The sequence below is a fragment of the Balaenoptera borealis genome (genome assembly GCF_965194805.1).
Source record: "Balaenoptera borealis genome assembly, chromosome: 9".
In the NCBI taxonomy this organism is placed as follows: Eukaryota; Metazoa; Chordata; class Mammalia; order Artiodactyla; family Balaenopteridae; genus Balaenoptera; species Balaenoptera borealis.
In genome coordinates this window covers 55,825,418-55,846,681 of record NC_138873.1, presented here as the reverse complement: position 1 = coordinate 55,846,681, position 21,264 = coordinate 55,825,418, and the positions used below count along the sequence as shown (strand labels likewise).

Sequence of the window (21,264 nt, the reverse complement as noted above, 5' to 3'; positions counted from 1 at the left end):
CTCTACACACACACACACACGATCATCTCTCCCTCCACACACACACGCTATTCTCTCCATACACACAACTGCAGTCTCCCTCCACGCATACCTCAGTCCTTCTTTCCACACCAATCCTCCCAGACTCTCCACCATACACACATACAGGCACAAACCCGTGCCTACACACATACACCTGTTTCCACCTGCACCCACACACCACTGTGGCCACACACACCCACACACTCACTGCAGTCTCCAAACACACACACACACACACCCATCTCTGCCTCCACACAAACACCCCCAAGTCTCCCTCCAGAATCACACCCCTGGCTCTCCCTCCACACACACACTGTCACTCCAGAAACACACAACCCTATCTCCCCATGCACGTTCACACCTCTGTCTCCACACACACCGCATCTCTCCATATGTGCACAAAAACACACACACACCCTAGTCTCCACACTCACACACACACAGCCCAGTCTCTACACACACATGCACATGCACGTCTCTTCTTTCACATCCCCCGTGTCTCCCCCCATTCCTGCCCATTCAACATGCTCCCCCGTTTCTCCCTCCACACATCCCCTTTTGCTCCCTCCACACACACTTCCATCTCTATACACACACTCACACATGCAAACCTATCTCTCTCCCCCCACACACCCATTTCTCCATACACACACAAAGCAGTCTCTCCACCCACACAAACACCCTGTCTCACCCTTAAAACATCCAACTCTCCACACACACACGGAGTGACACGACACTGTCTCTCCCTCCACAAACTCCATGTCTCCCTCCACACACACATACACACATCTCTCCCTCCAAACACGCAATCTCTCCACACACACCCCCCCTACACACACACCCCCTACACACACCCCAGTGTCGCCACAAGTGGAAACAGACACACACAAACCACTCTCTCCATACATACACTCACTCCCCCCGTCTATAACTCCACACTCACACCCCAGTCTTCTCACACATACATAAACACTTCTCTCCCACCACAGACACCCCCATCCCTACACACACATGCACATCACCTGTCTCTGCATCCGCACACTCCCCAGTCCCTCTGCACACACACAGACACACACACATGTCTAACCTATCACTCCACACACAAGAACACACACACACCTGACTCCCTCCATACCCCTTCTGAATCTCCCTTCAAATCTTCCTGTCTCTCCTTCTACAACTCCCCCGATTCTCCCTCCACATCCCCAATCTCTCTCTCCACACACACACCCTAGTCTCTCCACACAAACACACACAAATCCATCTCTCCTTACACACACACACCCCAGTTTCCCTGCACATACTAACACATACACATGCACAACTGTCTTCCACACAGACAACCACACCCATGTCTGTAAGTCCACACCCAACCCCAGTCGTTGCACACACCCACACAAACTCGCACACCCCAGTCTCTCCAAACACACCAACCCCAACTCTGCACACACACACACACACACATACACACAAACCTGTCCTTTCTCCACAGCCACACACCCAACTCTCACTCCACAACCCTATATCTACACACACACACACACACCCCCATACACCCATATGTCAGTCCACACAGACACCCTCAGCACTCCTTCCAGAAACACACCCCTGGCTCTCCCTGCATACACACACCACCATCACTCCACAAACACACACACCCCATCTCTCCACATGCACACGAAAACACACACACAACGTAGTCTACACAAACACACAGCCCAATCTCTACACACACACGCACACACGCACAACCCCGACTTCCCCTCCACAGAAACACACACACACGTGTCTCTCCCTTTACACTTCCCTATCTCGCCCTCCACCCCAACACAACACTTTGCACACACACACCAGTCGGATTCTCCCTCCACACCCTCCTCATTCTCTCCCTACACATTCCTCCCCTCTCCCCCTGCACACTTACCCCCAGTCTCTCCTCACACAAACACATAAACTCACACCCATCACGCCTTCCACACCACTGTTGCTCCAACCACAGTCATACCCCAGTCTCTCTACACACACCCCCGTCTCTCCATGTGTGTACACCTACACCCTAATGTCTCCAGCACACATTCGGACGCACAGACCCACACCGTTTCTTTTCTTCCAACACACAACACCGGACTTCTTCCATCTCTCCCTCCACACCCACACACCAGTCTTACACAGACACACAAACACACAAACCCATCTCTCCCTCCATGCAAACACACACCTGTGTCTCACCCATACTCTCCTTGTGTGTCCGTTCAAACACAACAAGCCCATCTCTACACAGACCACCCCACACAACACCATCTCACTTTCCACAACCTCATCTCTCCAGTACACACACACAAATACACACACATGCCTATCTCTCCCTCCACACACACCCCCATCTCTACACACATACTCCTGTCTCTCCCTCCACACCCCCTCATCTCTACATACACAAACACACACACATATACACATCTCTCCTTCCACAACCCCCATTTGTCCCTCCAGCACTCTCTACATGTTCTCCTTTTCTTCTACCACACACACTCCCATCTCTACACACACACTCACACACACAAACTCATCTCTCCCTCTACACACACATAGCTGTCTCTCCCCCACCACTCAACCTGTCTCTCCCTCCCCCACACCCATGTCTCCCTGTACACACAGATAGACAAAGCAGTCTCTCCCTCCACACAAACACCCCCGACCCACCCTTAAAACCCACACACATCCAACTCTCCACACACACACCATCACACACACCGTCTCTCCCTCCACACCTATACTTCCATCTCTCCCTAAACACACAATGACCCCATCTGTACACACACACCCCACACAACCATGTCTCTACCTCCCCAGACACAGACACACAATTGACCCTCCCAACACACCCCAATCTCTCCACACACACACCCCCACTCACATGACAGTCTCTCCACAAGTGCAAACACAGAGCCCAGTCTCTCCACACACACGCACACGGACATCTGTCCCTCCACACATACACCCATACCTCCGTCTCTAAATCCACACTCAAACCTCAGTGTGCTCACACACACACACTCTTGTCTCCCACCACACACAAATCCATCCATGTACACACACGCACAAACACAGACACACACACACCAGTCTAACCCTCAGCATGCACATCTCTTTGTGTTCCTCAGCACTCACACAGACACACACACAAACAGACACACACACACTCACACATCCGTTTCACCTTCCATACACGCACAGAGAAATGTCTCTCCCTCCACACACGTCCCATCTCTCCACAAGCAGGCACAACCTAGTTTCTACACACACAGACCCATCCCCTACTGTCCCTATAAGCACTCTTCTCTCCCTCAGCTCCCACATTCCCCAATCAATATACACACACACACACACACACTCACATACACATACACACACACACATACACACAGACACACAGTGATTTTTCTCCAGCCACACCCACATTCTCATTGCCTGAAACATACAGATACACCAGTCTCTCAACACACACACAAATCAATGTCTCCACGTGCACACACCCACACACACACCCCTGTCTATCCCTCCACACCACTCTGGGCTCTACACACACACACACACACACACACACACACACACACATACACACACACACATACACACACACACTTTCGACGGTCTCTCCCTCCACTTACACCCCCCTCTGTACACACATACTCCCTTCTCTAACTCCACACCCACATAAGCACCCCAGTCTACACAAAGATAAACCCCAGTCCCTCCCTCAGCACACACACACACCCACCCAAACACTGCAGTCTCTTTCTCCCCACCGTCTCTCGCACACTCCCCCAAAACACACCCATGTCTCCCTCCACATCTCCCTGCCACTACCTTCACTACCACACCCCAATCTCTCCAAACACAGATATTTCCCTGTCTCTACACAGGCACCCACAGACACCCCTCCCTCTCCACATACACCTCCTGTGTTTCTGTCTACACACATACACACACACCCACACACACACACACCGCTATCTCTCCCTCCACACAAACATCCCCAGGCCTCCTTCCAGAAACACACCCCAGCTCTCCCTCCACACACACACTGTCACTCCACACACACACAAACCTGTCTCCCCATCCATACACAGACGCAAACGCACACACACCTCTCCCTACACACACACCCCATATCTGCACACTTACATAAAAACACAGACACAGCCTAGTTTCCACACACAAGCACACAAACCATTCTCACCACACACACACACTCAGACCCACACAGCATCTCTCGCTTCACACACACACACACACACACACACACTTCCCATATCTTGCACCACATACTCAACTGATCTCTCCCTCCACATCTATATGTCAGGCTGTACACACATACACATGTCTTTCTTTGCACAATCCCTGTTTCTCCCTCCATCCTGCCGAGTCTCTCTATATGCTCCCCCTGTTGCTCCTTCCACACACACTCCCATCTCTACATACACACTCACACACAAACCCATATCTCCCTACACACAGACACACACACCTATATCTCCCTCCAGACCCCCATCTCTCCCTCCACAAATCAACCCCATCCCTACAGATTCCTCCACACACCCTGATCTGCCCCCCTAACCTTTTCATCTCTCCCTCCATACACACACACACACACACACACACACACACACACACACAGACACCCCATCTCTCCCTACCCTTTTCTCTCCCTCCACACCCACAACCCAGTCTCTACACACCCATACACACACACACACCCATTCCCCACAATCACAAACACCCACACCCATTCCCCACAATCACAAACACCCACACCCGTGTTTCCCTCCACAGCCCCAATCTGTCCCTACACACACACACCTGTTTCACCTTCCATAGACACACAAACGTCTCTCCCTCCACATACCTCCTGTCTCTCCACAAACATGCACAACCTAGTCTCTCCACACACACTTACAAACCCTTCTCTACTTCCACACACACATCCCCTACTCTCCCTCCAAACCCTCTTCTCTCCCTCAAGTCCCACATACACCCATCTCTACGCACACACACACATACACACACACACACACACATTGCCTGAAACATACACCCCAGTCTCTCAACACACACACACACACACATCAATGTCTCTACGTGCACACACATGCACACACACCCCTGTATCCCTCCAAACCCCTCTGGTCTCTACACACACACACACACCTTCCACAGTCTCTCTCTCTACTCACACACCTTCTCTACACACATACACCCGTCTCTACCTCCACACCCACACAAGCACCACAGTCTCCACAAACACAGTCCCCAGTCTCTCCAACACACATACCCACACCGTGTCTCTCCCTCCACACACACACACATAAACACCCCAGTCTCTTTCGCCTACTCTCAACTGTTTCCACCTGCCCCCAACACACACACTTTTTTGTTCCCCATCCTCACTCCTCTCACTCCACAACCATACCCAAATCTCTCCGCACACAAACACCCCCGTCTCCACACACACACACACACACACCCCCGTCTATCTCTCCACACACCTCCTGTCTCTACACACACACACACAATATCATCTCTTCCTCCACACACACACGCTACTCTCTCCATACACACAACCGAAGTCTGCCTCCATGCATACCGCAGTCCTTCTTTCCACAGCAGCCCTCCCAGACTCTCCACCATACACACATACAGGCACAAACCCGTGCCTACACACATACACCTGTTTCCACCTGCACCCACACACCACTGGGGCCACACACACCTACATGCTCACTGCAGTCTCTCCACAAGCACACACACACACCCATCTCTGCCTCCACACAAACACCCCCTAGTCTCCCTCCAGAAACACACCCCTGGCTCTCCCTCCACACACACACTGTCACTCCAGAAACACACAGCCCTATCTCCCCATGCACATTCACATCTCTGTCTCTCAACACACACACACACACACACACACACACACACCACTCCCTCCACACACACCACATCTCTCCATATGTGCACAAACACACACCCACACCCTCGTCTCCACACACACTCATACACACACAGCCCAGTCTCTACACACACATGCACATGCACGTCTCTTCTTTCACAACCCCCATGTCTCCCCACATTCCTGCCCATTCAACATGCTCCCCCGTTTCTCCCTACACACATCCCCTGTTGCTCCCTCCACACACAGTCCCATCTCTATACACACACTCACACACGCAAACCTATCTCTCTCCCCCCACACACCCATTTCTCCATACACACACAGAAAGCAGTCTCTCCACCCACACAGACACCCTGTCTCACCCTTAAAACACACACACATCCAACTCTCCACACAAACACACACACCCTGACACATGACACTGTCTCTCCCTCCACAACCTCCAACTCTCCCTCCAAAACCTCCATCTCTCCCTCCACAGCCTCCATCTCTCCCTCCACTCACACATGCACACATCTCTCCGTCCAAACACATGCAATCTCTCCACACACACCCCCCCTACACACACCCCAGTGTCACCACAAGTGGAAACACACATACAAACCAGTCTCTCCATACATACACTCACTCTCCCCATCTCTAACTCCACACTCACACCCCAGTCTTCTCACACATACATAAACAATTCTCTCCCACCACAGACACCCCCATCCCTACACACACATGCACATCACCTGTCTCTGCATCCGCACACTCCCCAGTCCCTCTGCACACACACAGACACACACACACGTCTAACCTATCACTCCACACACAAGAACACACACACCCCTGACTCCCTCCATAACCCTTCTGAATCTCCCTGCAAATCTTTCTGTATCTCCTTCTACAACTCCTCCGATTCTCCCTCCACATCCCCAATCTCTCTCTCCACACACACACCCTAGTCTCTCCACACAAACACACACAAATCCATCTCTCCCTACCACAAACACCTCAGTTTCCCTGCACATACTAACACATAGACACGCACACCTGTCTTCCACACAACCACACCAACGTCTGTAAGTCCACACCCAGCCCCAGTCGTTGCACACCCACAGAAACTCACACACCCCAGTCTCTCCAAACACACCAACCCCAACTCTGCACACACACACATACACACAGACCTGTCCTTTCTCCACAGACACACACCCATCTCTCTCTCCACAACCCTGTATTTCCACACACACACACACACACAGTCTTCCTCCACACCTCCCCTGTCTCTCCATCCACACACCCATAATTCCCTCCACACAACAACCGCATCTCTACACAACAACCCCATCTCTACACACATACCCCCACTCACCCCTTCTCTCCTCCAAACCCTTTCATCTCTCCCTGTGTACACATACACACACAGTCTCGCTACACACACACCACACACCCATCTCTCCCTCCCACGCACAACCCAGTCTTGACACACCCATACACACACACACAGACACATACGCATATCCTCACAATCACAGACACCCGCAACCCTGTCTCTCCCTCCACACCCCCATTGTCTCCCTACACACACACAAACACACAGAAACGTCTCTCCCTCCACACAGCTCCCTTCTCTCCACACACTTGCACACACTAGTCTCTATGCACACGCACACACACCACAGTCTCAACAGACAACCAATCTCTCCATATACATGAACACACCCCCCCACAGACACAAACAGCATTTCTCCCTCCACACATATACACACCCACACACACCCATCATTCTCTTTACCCACCTGACGTCTAGACACATACACACACACAAACACACATCACTGCCTCCACAGTTACATGCCAGTCTTGCCCCACACACTCACACACCTGTCTCCCTCCACATACATACCCCATGTCTACACACACACCTACACACTCACACATTCATCACTCCACACATAAAAACACCATATCTCTCTCTCCCTCACACCCCCTGAATCTCCCTCCTCATTCTCCCATCTCTGCATTCTCACTCAAGCCCCAGTCTCTCAACACATACACATACACACACACGCACACACACACATGCACACACAAACACACACCCCTCTGGTCTCTCCTCACAGGAACCCACACTGTAGCTCTCCCTCCACACACATCACCACACATCCCCCCATCGCTTGCTACACACACACCCGTGTCTTCCTCCAGTCCCCCCATCTGTCGATACACACCGTACTCTCTCCACACATACACACACACACCCGTACCTCCCTACAAACACCCTATCCCTCCCTACAAACACACACACTCATTACTTCTTCCACATTTAAACTCCAGTCTCTCCCCAGACTTACACCCCTGTCTCCATCCACACTAACACCCTCGTCTCTCCATATACACCTGCTAACTCTCCATTCACAACACCCGGTCTCTCCTTCCACACTCACACACACTCATGCTCTCTAATTCCAAACTCACACCCTTGTGTGCTCGCATACACACACACACACACACAAACACACTTCTCTTCCTCAACAGACACCCCATCCCTACACACACACATACACACAAACACCTGTCTCTGAATCCCCATACTCCCCAGTCTCTCTACACATACACACACACAAACCCCAGTCTCTCTAACACACATACACACTCACAAAGACCCACACCATGTCTCTCCCTCCACACACACACACACATACACACAATCAAGACACACACACACACCCAAACCCCTCAATCTCTTTCTCTGCCTCCCCATCGCTCCACCCCTGCTCCCCAACACACACCCATCGCTTGCTCCACATACCTCAGCTCTCCACATCCACACACCATTCTCTCCCCAACCACACCCCATTCTCTCCACATACACTCAGAGACACCCCTGTCTCTCCCTCCACTCACTTCCTGTTTCTCCGCAAACAAACACACCTACAAATCCCCCTCTCTCCACACATCTCCCGTCTCTCCACATACACACAAACACCCATCTTTCCCTCCACATGCACACCCTTGTCTCTCTGAACACACACACACACACACACACACCCCATCCTTCCCTCCACCACCAATCCCCCAGTCTCTACGCCAACACCCATACATACAATGTCACCTGTCTCTCCATCCACACACACACTGCCATCTCTACATAAATACACCTGTTTCTACCTTCACCCACACACCCTTTTCTCCACACACACACCCATATGCACCCCAGTCTCTCCATGGGTGCACACACAAAGAAACACTAACAACCAAATCTCTGCACAAAGAGGTGCACACACACACACACACACACACACACACACACACACACACACCCATATGTCAGTCCACACAGACACCCTCAGCACTCCTTCCAGAAACACACCCCTGGCTCTCCCTGCATACACACACCACCATCACTCCACAAACACACACACCCCATCTCTCCACATGCACACGAAAACACACACACAACGTAGTCTACACAAACACACAGCCCAATCTCTACACACACACGCACACACGCACAACCCCGACTTCCCCTCCACAGAAACACACACACACATGTCTCTCCCTTTACACTTCCCTATCTCGCCCTCCACCCCGACACAACACTTTGCACACACACACCAGTCGGATTCTCCCTCCACACCCTCCTCATTCTCTCCCTACACATTCCTCCCCTCTCCCCCTGCACACTTACCCCCAGTCTCTCCTCACACAAACACATAAACTCACACCCATCACGCCTTCCACACCACTGTTGCTCCAACCACAGTCATACCCCAGTCTCTCTACACACACCCCCGTCTCTCCATGTGTGTACACCTACACCCTAATGTCTCCAGCACACATTCGGACGCACAGACCCACACCGTTTCTTTTCTTCCAACACACAACACCGGACTTCTTCCATCTCTCCCTCCACACCCACACACCAGTCTTACACAGACACACACACACACAAACCCATCTCTCCATGCAAACACACACCTGTGTCTCACCCATACTCTCCTTGTGTGTCCGTTCAAACACAACAAGCCCATCTCTACACAGACCACCCCACACAACACCATCTCACTTTCCACAACCTCATCTCTCCAGTACACACACACAAATACACACACATGCCTATCTCTCCCTCCACACACACCCCCATCTCTACACACATACTCCTGTCTCTCCCTCCACACCCCCTCATCTCTACATACACACACACACACATCTCTCCTTCCACAACCCCCATTTGTCCCTCCAGCACTCTCTGTACATGTTCTCCTTTTCTCCTACCACACACACTCCCATCTCTACACACACACTCACACACACAAACTCATCTCTCCCTCCACACACACATAGCTGTCTCTCCCCCACCACTCACCCTGTCTCTCCCCCCCACACACACCCATGTCTCCCTGTACACACAGATAGACAAAGCAGTCTCTCCCTCCACACAAACACCCCCGACCCACCCTTAAAACCCACACACATCCAACTCTCCACACACACACCATCACACACACCGTCTCTCCCTCCACACCTATACTTCCATCTCTCCCTAAACACACAATGACCCCATCTGTACACACACACCCCACACAACCATGTCTCTACCTCCCCAGACACAGACACACAATTGACCCTCCCAACACACCCCAATCTCTCCACACACACCCCCCCACTCACATGACAGTCTCTCCACAAGTGCAAACACAGAGCCCAGTCTCTCCACACACACGCACACGGACATCTGTCCCTCCACACATACACCCATACCTCCGTCTCTAAATCCACACTCAAACCTCAGTGTGCTCACACACACACACTCTTGTCTCCCACCACACACAAATCCATCCATGTACACACACGCACAAACACAGACACACACACACCAGTCTAACCCTCAGCATGCACATCTCTTTGTGTTCCTCAGCACTCACACAGACACACACACAAACAGACACACACACACTCACACATCCGTTTCACCTTCCATACACGCACAGAGAAATGTCTGTCCCTCCACACACGTCCCGTCTCTCCACAAGCAGGCACAACCTAGTTTCTACACACACAGACCCATCCCCTACTGTCCCTATAAGCACTCTTCTCTCCCTCAGCTCCCACATTCCCCAATCAATATACACACACACACACACACACTCACATACACATACACACACACACATACACACAGACACACAGTGATTTTTCTCCAGCCACACCCACATTCTCATTGCCTGAAACATACAGATACACCAGTCTCTCAACACACACACAAATCAATGTCTCCACGTGCACACACCCACACACACACCCCTGTCTATCCCTCCACACCACTCTGGGCTCTACACACACACACACACACACACACACACACACACACACACACATACACACACACACATACACACACACACTTTCGACGGTCTCTCCCTCCACTTACACCCCCCTCTGTACACACATACTCCCTTCTCTAACTCCACACCCACATAAGCACCCCAGTCTACACAAAGATAAACCCCAGTCCCTCCCTCAGCACACACACACACCCACCCAAACACTGCAGTCTCTTTCTCCCCACCGTCTCTCGCACACTCCCCCAAAACACACCCATGTCTCCCTCCACATCTCCCTGCCACTACCTTCACTACCACACCCCAATCTCTCCAAACACAGATATTTCCCTGTCTCTACACAGGCACCCACAGACACCCCTCCCTCTCCACATACACCTCCTGTGTTTCTGTCTACACACATACACACACACACACACCCACACACACACACACCGCTATCTCTCCCTCCACACAAACATCCCCAGGCCTCCTTCCAGAAACACACCCCAGCTCTCCCTCCACACACACACTGTCACTCCACACACACACAAACCTGTCTCCCCATCCATACACAGACGCAAACGCACACACACCTCTCCCTACACACACACCCCATATCTGCACACTTACATAAAAACACAGACACAGCCTAGTTTCCACACACAAGCACACAAACCATTCTCACCACACACACACACTCAGACCCACACAGCATCTCTCGCTTCACACACACACACACACACACACACACACACACTTCCCATATCTTGCACCACATACTCAACTGATCTCTCCCTCCACATCTATATGTCAGGCTGTACACACATACACATGTCTTTCTTTGCACAATCCCTGTTTCTCCCTCCATCCTGCCGAGTCTCTCTATATGCTCCCCCTGTTGCTCCTTCCACACACACTCCCATCTCTACATACACACTCACACACAAACCCATATCTCCCTACACACAGACACACACACCTATATCTCCCTCCAGACCCCCATCTCTCCCTCCACAAATCAACCCCATCTCTACAGATTCCTCCACACACCCTGATCTGCCCCCCTAACCTTTTCATCTCTCCCTCCATACACACACACACACACACACAGACACCCCATCTCTCCCTACCCTTTTCTCTCCCTCCACACCCACAACCCAGTCTCTACACACCCATACACACACACACACCCATTCCCCACAATCACAAACACCCACACCCGTGTTTCCCTCCACAGCCCCAATCTGTCCCTACACACACACACCTGTTTCACCTTCCATAGACACACAAACGTCTCTCCCTCCACATACCTCCTGTCTCTCCACAAACATGCACAACCTAGTCTCTCCACACACACTTACAAACCCTTCTCTACTTCCACACACACATCCCTACTCTCCCTCCAAACCCTCTTCTCTCCCTCAAGTCCCACATACACCCATCTCTACGCACACACACACATACACACACACACACACACATTGCCTGAAACATACACCCCAGTCTCTCAACACACACACACACACACATCAATGTCTCTACGTGCACACACATGCACACACACCCCTGTATCCCTCCAAACCCCTCTGGTCTCTACACACACACACACCTTCCACAGTCTCTCTCTCTACTCACACACCTTCTCTACACACATACACCCGTCTCTACCTCCACACCCACACAAGCACCACAGTCTCCACAAACACAGTCCCCAGTCTCTCCAACACACATACCCACACCGTGTCTCTCCCTCCACACACACACACATAAACACCCCAGTCTCTTTCGCCTACTCTCAACTGTTTCCACCTGCCCTCAACGCACACCCTTTTTTGTTCCCCATCCTCACTCCTCTCACTCCACAACCATACCCAAATCTCTCCGCACACAAACAACCCCGTCTCCACACACACACACACACACACACACACACCCGTCTATCTCTCCACACACCTCCTGTCTCTACACACACACACACAATATCATCTCTTCCTCCACACACACACGCTACTCTCTCCATACACACAACCGAAGTCTGCCTCCATGCATACCGCAGTCCTTCTTTCCACAGCAGCCCTCCCAGACTCTCCACCATACACACATACAGGCACAAACCCGTGCCTACACACATACACCTGTTTCCACCTGCACCCACACACCACTGGGGCCACACACACCTACATGCTCACTGCAGTCTCTCCACAAGCACACACACACACCCATCTCTGCCTCCACACAAACACCCCCTAGTCTCCCTCCAGAAACACACCCCTGGCTCTCCCTCCACACACACACTGTCACTCCAGAAACACACAGCCCTATCTCCCCATGCACATTCACATCTCTGTCTCTCAACACACACACACATACACCACTCCCTCCACACACACCACGTCTCTCCATATGTGCACAAACACACACCCACACCCTCGTCTCCACACACACTCATACACACACAGCCCAGTCTCTACACACACATGCACATGCACGTCTCTTCTTTCACAACCCCCATGTCTCCCCACATTCCTGCCCATTCAACATGCTCCCCCGTTTCTCCCTACACACATCCCCTGTTGCTCCCTCCACACACAGTCCCATCTCTATACACACACTCACACACGCAAACCTATCTCTCTCCCCCCACACACCCATTTCTCCATACACACACAGAAAGCAGTCTCTCCACCCACACAAACACCCTGTCTCACCCTTAAAACACACACACATCCAACTCTCCACACAAACACACACACCCTGACACATGACACTGTCTCTCCCTCCACAACCTCCAACTCTCCCTCCAAAACCTCCATCTCTCCCTCCACAGCCTCCATCTCTCCCTCCACTCACACATGCACACATCTCTCCGTCCAAACACATGCAATCTCTCCACACACACCCCCCCTACACACACCCCAGTGTCACCACAAGTGGAAACACACATACAAACCAGTCTCTCCATACATACACTCACTCTCCCCATCTCTAACTCCACACTCACACCCCAGTCTTCTCACACATACATAAACAATTCTCTCCCACCACAGACACCCCCATCCCTACACACACATGCACATCACCTGTCTCTGCATCCGCACACTCCCCAGTCCCTCTGCACACACACAGACACACACACACGTCTAACCTATCACTCCACACACAAGAACACACACACCCCTGACTCCCTCCATAACCCTTCTGAATCTCCCTGCAAATCTTTCTGTATCTCCTTCTACAACTCCTCCGATTCTCCCTCCACATCCCCAATCTCTCTCTCCACACACACACCCTAGTCTCTCCACACAAACACACACAAATCCATCTCTCCCTACCACAAACACCTCAGTTTCCCTGCACATACTAACACATAGACACGCACACCTGTCTTCCACACAACCACACCAACGTCTGTAAGTCCACACCCAGCCCCAGTCGTTGCACACCCACAGAAACTCACACACCCCAGTCTCTCCAAACACACCAACCCCAACTCTGCACACACACACATACACACAGACCTGTCCTTTCTCCACAGACACACACCCATCTCTCTCTCCACAACCCTGTATTTCCACACACACACACACACACAGTCTTCCTCCACACCTCCCCTGTCTCTCCATCCACACACCCATAATTCCCTCCACACAACAACCGCATCTCTACACAACAACCCCATCTCTACACACATACCCCCACTCACCCCTTCTCTCCTCCAAACCCTTTCATCTCTCCCTGTGTACACATACACACACAGTCTCGCTACACACACACCACACACCCATCTCTCCCTCCCACGCACAACCCAGTCTTGACACACCCATACACACACACACAGACACATACGCATATCCTCACAATCACAGACACCCGCAACCCTGTCTCTCCCTCCACACCCCCATTGTCTCCCTACACACACACAAACACACAGAAACGTCTCTCCCTCCACACAGCTCCCTTCTCTCCACACACTTGCACACACTAGTCTCTATGCACACGCACACACACCACAGTCTCAACAGACAACCAATCTCTCCATATACATGAACACACCCCCCCACAGACACAAACAGCATTTCTCCCTCCACACATATACACACCCACACACACCCATCATTCTCTTTACCCACCTGACGTCTAGACACATACACACACACAAACACACATCACTGCCTCCACAGTTACATGCCAGTCTTGCCCCACACACTCACACACCTGTCTCCCTCCACATACATACCCCATGTCTACACACACACCTACACACTCACACATTCATCACTCCACACATAAAAACACCATATCTCTCTCTCCCTCACACCCCCTGAATCTCCCTCCTCATTCTCCCATCTCTGCATTCTCACTCAAGCCCCAGTCTCTCAACACATACACATACACACACACGCACACACACACATGCACACACAAACACACACCCCTCTGGTCTCTCCTCACAGGAACCCACACTGTAGCTCTCCCTCCACACACATCACCACACATCCCCCCATCGCTTGCTACACACACACCCGTGTCTTCCTCCAGTCCCCCCATCTGTCGATACACACCGTACTCTCTCCACACATACACACACACACCCGTACCTCCCTACAAACACCCTATCCCTCCCTACAAACACACACACTCATTACTTCTTCCACATTTAAACTCCAGTCTCTCCCCAGACTTACACCCCTGTCTCCATCCACACTAACACCCTCGTCTCTCCATATACACCTGCTAACTCTCCATTCACAACACCCGGTCTCTCCTTCCACACTCACACACACTCATGCTCTCTAATTCCAAACTCACACCCTTGTGTGCTCGCATACACACACACACACACACAAACACACTTCTCTTCCTCAACAGACACCCCATCCCTACACACACACATACACACAAACACCTGTCTCTGAATCCCCATACTCCCCAGTCTCTCTACACATACACACACACAAACCCCAGTCTCTCTAACACACATACACACTCACAAAGACCCACACCATGTCTCTCCCTCCACACACACACACACATACACACAATCAAGACACACACACACACCCAAACCCCTCAATCTCTTTCTCTGCCTCCCCATCGCTCCACCCCTGCTCCCCAACACACACCCATCGCTTGCTCCACATACCTCAGCTCTCCACATCCACACACCATTCTCTCCCCAACCACACCCCATTCTCTCCACATACACTCAGAGACACCCCTGTCTCTCCCTCCACTCACTTCCTGTTTCTCCGCAAACAAACACACCTACAAATCCCCCTCTCTCCACACATCTCCCGTCTCTCCACATACACACAAACACCCATCTTTCCCTCCACATGCACACCCTTGTCTCTCTGAACACACACACACACACACACACACCCCATCCTTCCCTCCACCACCAATCCCCCAGTCTCTACGCCAACACCCATACATACAATGTCACCTGTCTCTCCATCCACACACACACTGCCATCTCTACATAAATACACCTGTTTCTACCTTCACCCACACACCCTTTTCTCCACACACACACCCATATGCACCCCAGTCTCTCCATGGGTGCACACACAAAGAAACACTAACAACCAAATCTCTGCACAAAGAGGTGCACACACACACACACACACACACACACACACACACACACACACACACCCATATGTCAGTCCACACAGACACCCTCAGCACTCCTTCCAGAAACACACCCCTGGCTCTCCCTGCATACACACACCACCATCACTCCACAAACACACACACCCCATCTCTCCACATGCACACGAAAACACACACACAACGTAGTCTACACAAACACACAGCCCAATCTCTACACACACACGCACACACGCACAACCCCGACTTCCCCTCCACAGAAACACACACACACGTGTCTCTCCCTTTACACTTCCCTATCTCGCCCTCCACCCCGACACAACACTTTGCACACACACACCAGTCGGATTCTCCCTCCACACCCTCCTCATTCTCTCCCTACACATTCCTCCCCTCTCCCCCTGCACACTTACCCCCAGTCTCTCCTCACACAAACACATAAACTCACACCCATCACGCCTTCCACACCACTGTTGCTCCAACCACAGTCATACCCCAGTCTCTCTACACACACCCCCGTCTCTCCATGTGTGTACACCTACACCCTAATGTCTCCAGCACACATTCGGACGCACAGACCCACACCGTTTCTTTTCTTCCAACACACAACACCGGACTTCTTCCATCTCTCCCTCCACACCCACACACCAGTCTTACACAGACACACACACACACAAACCCATCTCTCCCTCCATGCAAACACACACCTGTGTCTCACCCATACTCTCCTTGTGTGTCCGTTCAAACACAACAAGCCCATCTCTACACAGACCACCCCACACAACACCATCTCACTTTCCACAACCTCATCTCTCCAGTACACACACACAAATACACACACATGCCTATCTCTCCCTCCACACACACCCCCATCTCTACACACATACTCCTGTCTCTCCCTCCACACCCCCTCATCTCTACATACATACACACACACACACACACACACACACACATCTCTCCTTCCACAACCCCCATTTGTCCCTCCAGCACTCTCTGTACATGTTCTCCTTTTCTCCTACCACACACACTCCCATCTCTACACACACACTCACACACACAAACTCATCTCTCCCTCCACACACACATAGCTGTCTCTCCCCCACCACTCACCCTGTCTCTCCCCCCCCACACACCCATGTCTCCCTGTACACACAGATAGACAAAGCAGTCTCTCCCTCCACACAAACACCCCCGACCCACCCTTAAAACCCACACACATCCAACTCTCCACACACACACCATCACACACACCGTCTCTCCCTCCACACCTATACTTCCATCTCTCCCTAAACACACAATGACCCCATCTGTACACACACACCCCACACAACCATGTCTCTACCTCCCCAGACACAGACACACAATTGACCCTCCCAACACACCCCAATCTCTCCACACACACACCCCCACTCACATGACAGTCTCTCCACAAGTGCAAACACAGAGCCCAGTCTCTCCACACACACGCACACGGACATCTGTCCCTCCACACATACACCCATACCTCTGTCTCTAAATCCACACTCAAACCTCAGTGTGCTCACACACACACACACACACACACACACACACTTGTATCCCACCACACACAAACCCATCCATGTACACACAAGCACACACACACCAGTCCAACCCTCAGCATGCACATCTCTTTGTGTTTCTCAGCACTCACACAGACACACACACAGACACACACACACTCACACATCCGTTTCACCTTCCATACACACACAGAGAAATATCTCTCCCTCCACACACGTCCCATCTCTCCACAAGCAGGCACAACCTAGTTTCTACACACACAGACACATCTCCTACTGTCCCTATAAACCCTCTTCTCTCCCTCAGCTCCCACATTCTCCAATCTCAACACACACACACACTCACATAAACACACACAGACATACACACACACACACACATACACACAGACACACAGTGATTTCTTTCCGGCCACACCCACATTCCCATTGCCTGAAACATACAGATACACCAGTCTCTCAACACACACACAAATCAATGTCTCCACGTGCACACACCTGCACACACACCCCTGTTTATCCCTCCACACCAGTCTGGGCTCTACACACACACACACACACACATACACACACACACACACACTTTCGATGGTCTCTCCCTCCACTTACACGCCCCTCTGTACACACATACTCCCTTCTCTACCTCCACACCCACATAAGCACCTCAGTCTACACAAACATAAATCCCAGTCCCTCCCTCAGCACACACACACACCCACTGAAACACTGCAATCTCTTTCTTCCCACTGTCTCTCGCACACTCCACAAAAACACACCCATGTCTCCCTCCACATTTCCCTGCCACTACCTTCACTACCACACCCCAATCTCTCCAAACACAGATATTTCCCTGTCTCTACACACGCACCCACAGACACCCCTCCCTCTCTCCATACACCTCCTGTGTTTCTGTCTAAACACATACACACACACACACACCCAGACACACACACCGCTATCTCTCCCTCCACACAAACATCCCCAGTCCTCCCTCCAGAAACACACCCCAGCTCTCCCTCCACACACACACTGTCACTCCACACACACAAACCTCTCTCCCCATCCATACACACACTCAAACGCACACACACCTCTCCCTACACACACACCCCTCCCTACACACACACCCCATATCTGCACACTTACATAAAAACACAGACACAGCCTAGTTTCCACACACAAGCACACAAACCATTCTCACCACACACACACACTCAGACCCACACGGCATCTCTTGCTTCACACACACACACACACACACACACACACACTTCCCGTATCTTGCACCACACACTCAACCAATCTCTCCCTCCACACCTATATGTCAGGCTGAACACACACACACATGTCTGTCCTTGCACAATCCCTGTTTCTCCCTCCATCCTGCCCAGTCTCTCTCTCTATATGCTCCCCCTGTTGCTCCTTCCACACACACTCCCATCTCTACATACACACTCACACAGAAACCCATATCACCCTACACACAGACACACACACCTATCTCTCCCTCCAGACCCCCATCTCTCCCTCCACAAATCAACCCCATCTCTACAGATTCCTCCACACACCCTGATCTGCCCCCCTAACCTTTTCATCTCTCCCTCCATACACACACACACACACACAGACACCCCATCTCTCCCTACCCCTTTCTCTCCCTCCACACCCACAACCCAGTCTCTACACACCCATACACACACACACACCCATTCCCCACCATCACAAACACCCACACCCGTGTCTCCCTCCTCAGCCCCAATCTCTCCCTACACACACACAGCTGTTTCACCTTCCATAGACACACAAACGTCTCTCCCTCCACATATCTCCTGTCTCTCCACAAACATGCACAACCTAGTCTCTCCACACACACTCACAAACACTCTCTACTTCCACACACACATCACCTACTCTCCCTCCAAACCCTCTCCTCTCCCTCAACTCCCACATACACCCATCTCTACGTACACACACACACACACACACACACAACCGATTGCCTGAAACATACAGACACCCCAGTCTCTCAACACACACACATACACATCAATGTCTCTACGTGCACACATATGCACCTACACCCCTGTCTATCCCTCCACACCCCTCTGCTCACCCACAGAAACTCGCACACCCCAGTCTCTCCAAACACACCAACCCCAACTCTGCACACACACACATACACACAGACCTGTCCTTTCTCCACAGATACACACCGATCTCTCTCTCCACAACCCTATATTTCCACACACACACACACACACACACAGTCTTCCTCCACACCTCCCCTGTCTCTCCCTCCACACACCCATAATTCCCTCCACACAACAACCGCATCTCTACACAACAACCACATCTCTACACACATAACCCCACTCACCCCTTCTCTCCTCTGAACCCCTTCATCTCTCCCTGTGTACACATACTCAAACAGTCTCGCTACACACACACCACACACCCATCTCTCCCTCCCACGTACAACCCAGTCTCGACACACCCATACACACACACACACAGACACATACCCATATCATCACAATCACAGACACCCGCAACCCTGTCTCTCCCTCCACACCCCCATTGTCTCCCTACACACACACAAACAGAAAGAAACGTCTCTCCCTCCACACAGCTCCCTTCTCTCCACACACATGCACACACTAGTCTCTATGCACACGCACACACACCACAGTCTCAACAAACAGACAACCAATCTCTCCATATACATGCACACACACCCCCACAGACACAAAGAGCATTTCTACCTCCACACATATACACACCCACACACACCCATCATTCTCTTTACCCACCTGATGTC

At 51.6% G+C, this 21,264-nt stretch overlaps 1 long non-coding RNA gene across 1 annotated transcript; it reads right to left on the bottom strand.

Moving 5' to 3' along the window:
* Positions 1 to 13,841: 13,841 nt before the first annotated feature.
* LOC309634823 lies at positions 13,842 to 20,915 on the bottom strand. Its single transcript, XR_014248445.1, has 2 exons — positions 20,876 to 20,915; positions 13,842 to 15,018 (listed from the first exon to the last, which is right to left on the bottom strand). It is a non-coding gene; the product is annotated as an uncharacterized lncRNA (long non-coding RNA).
* Positions 20,916 to 21,264: the final 349 nt, after the last annotated feature.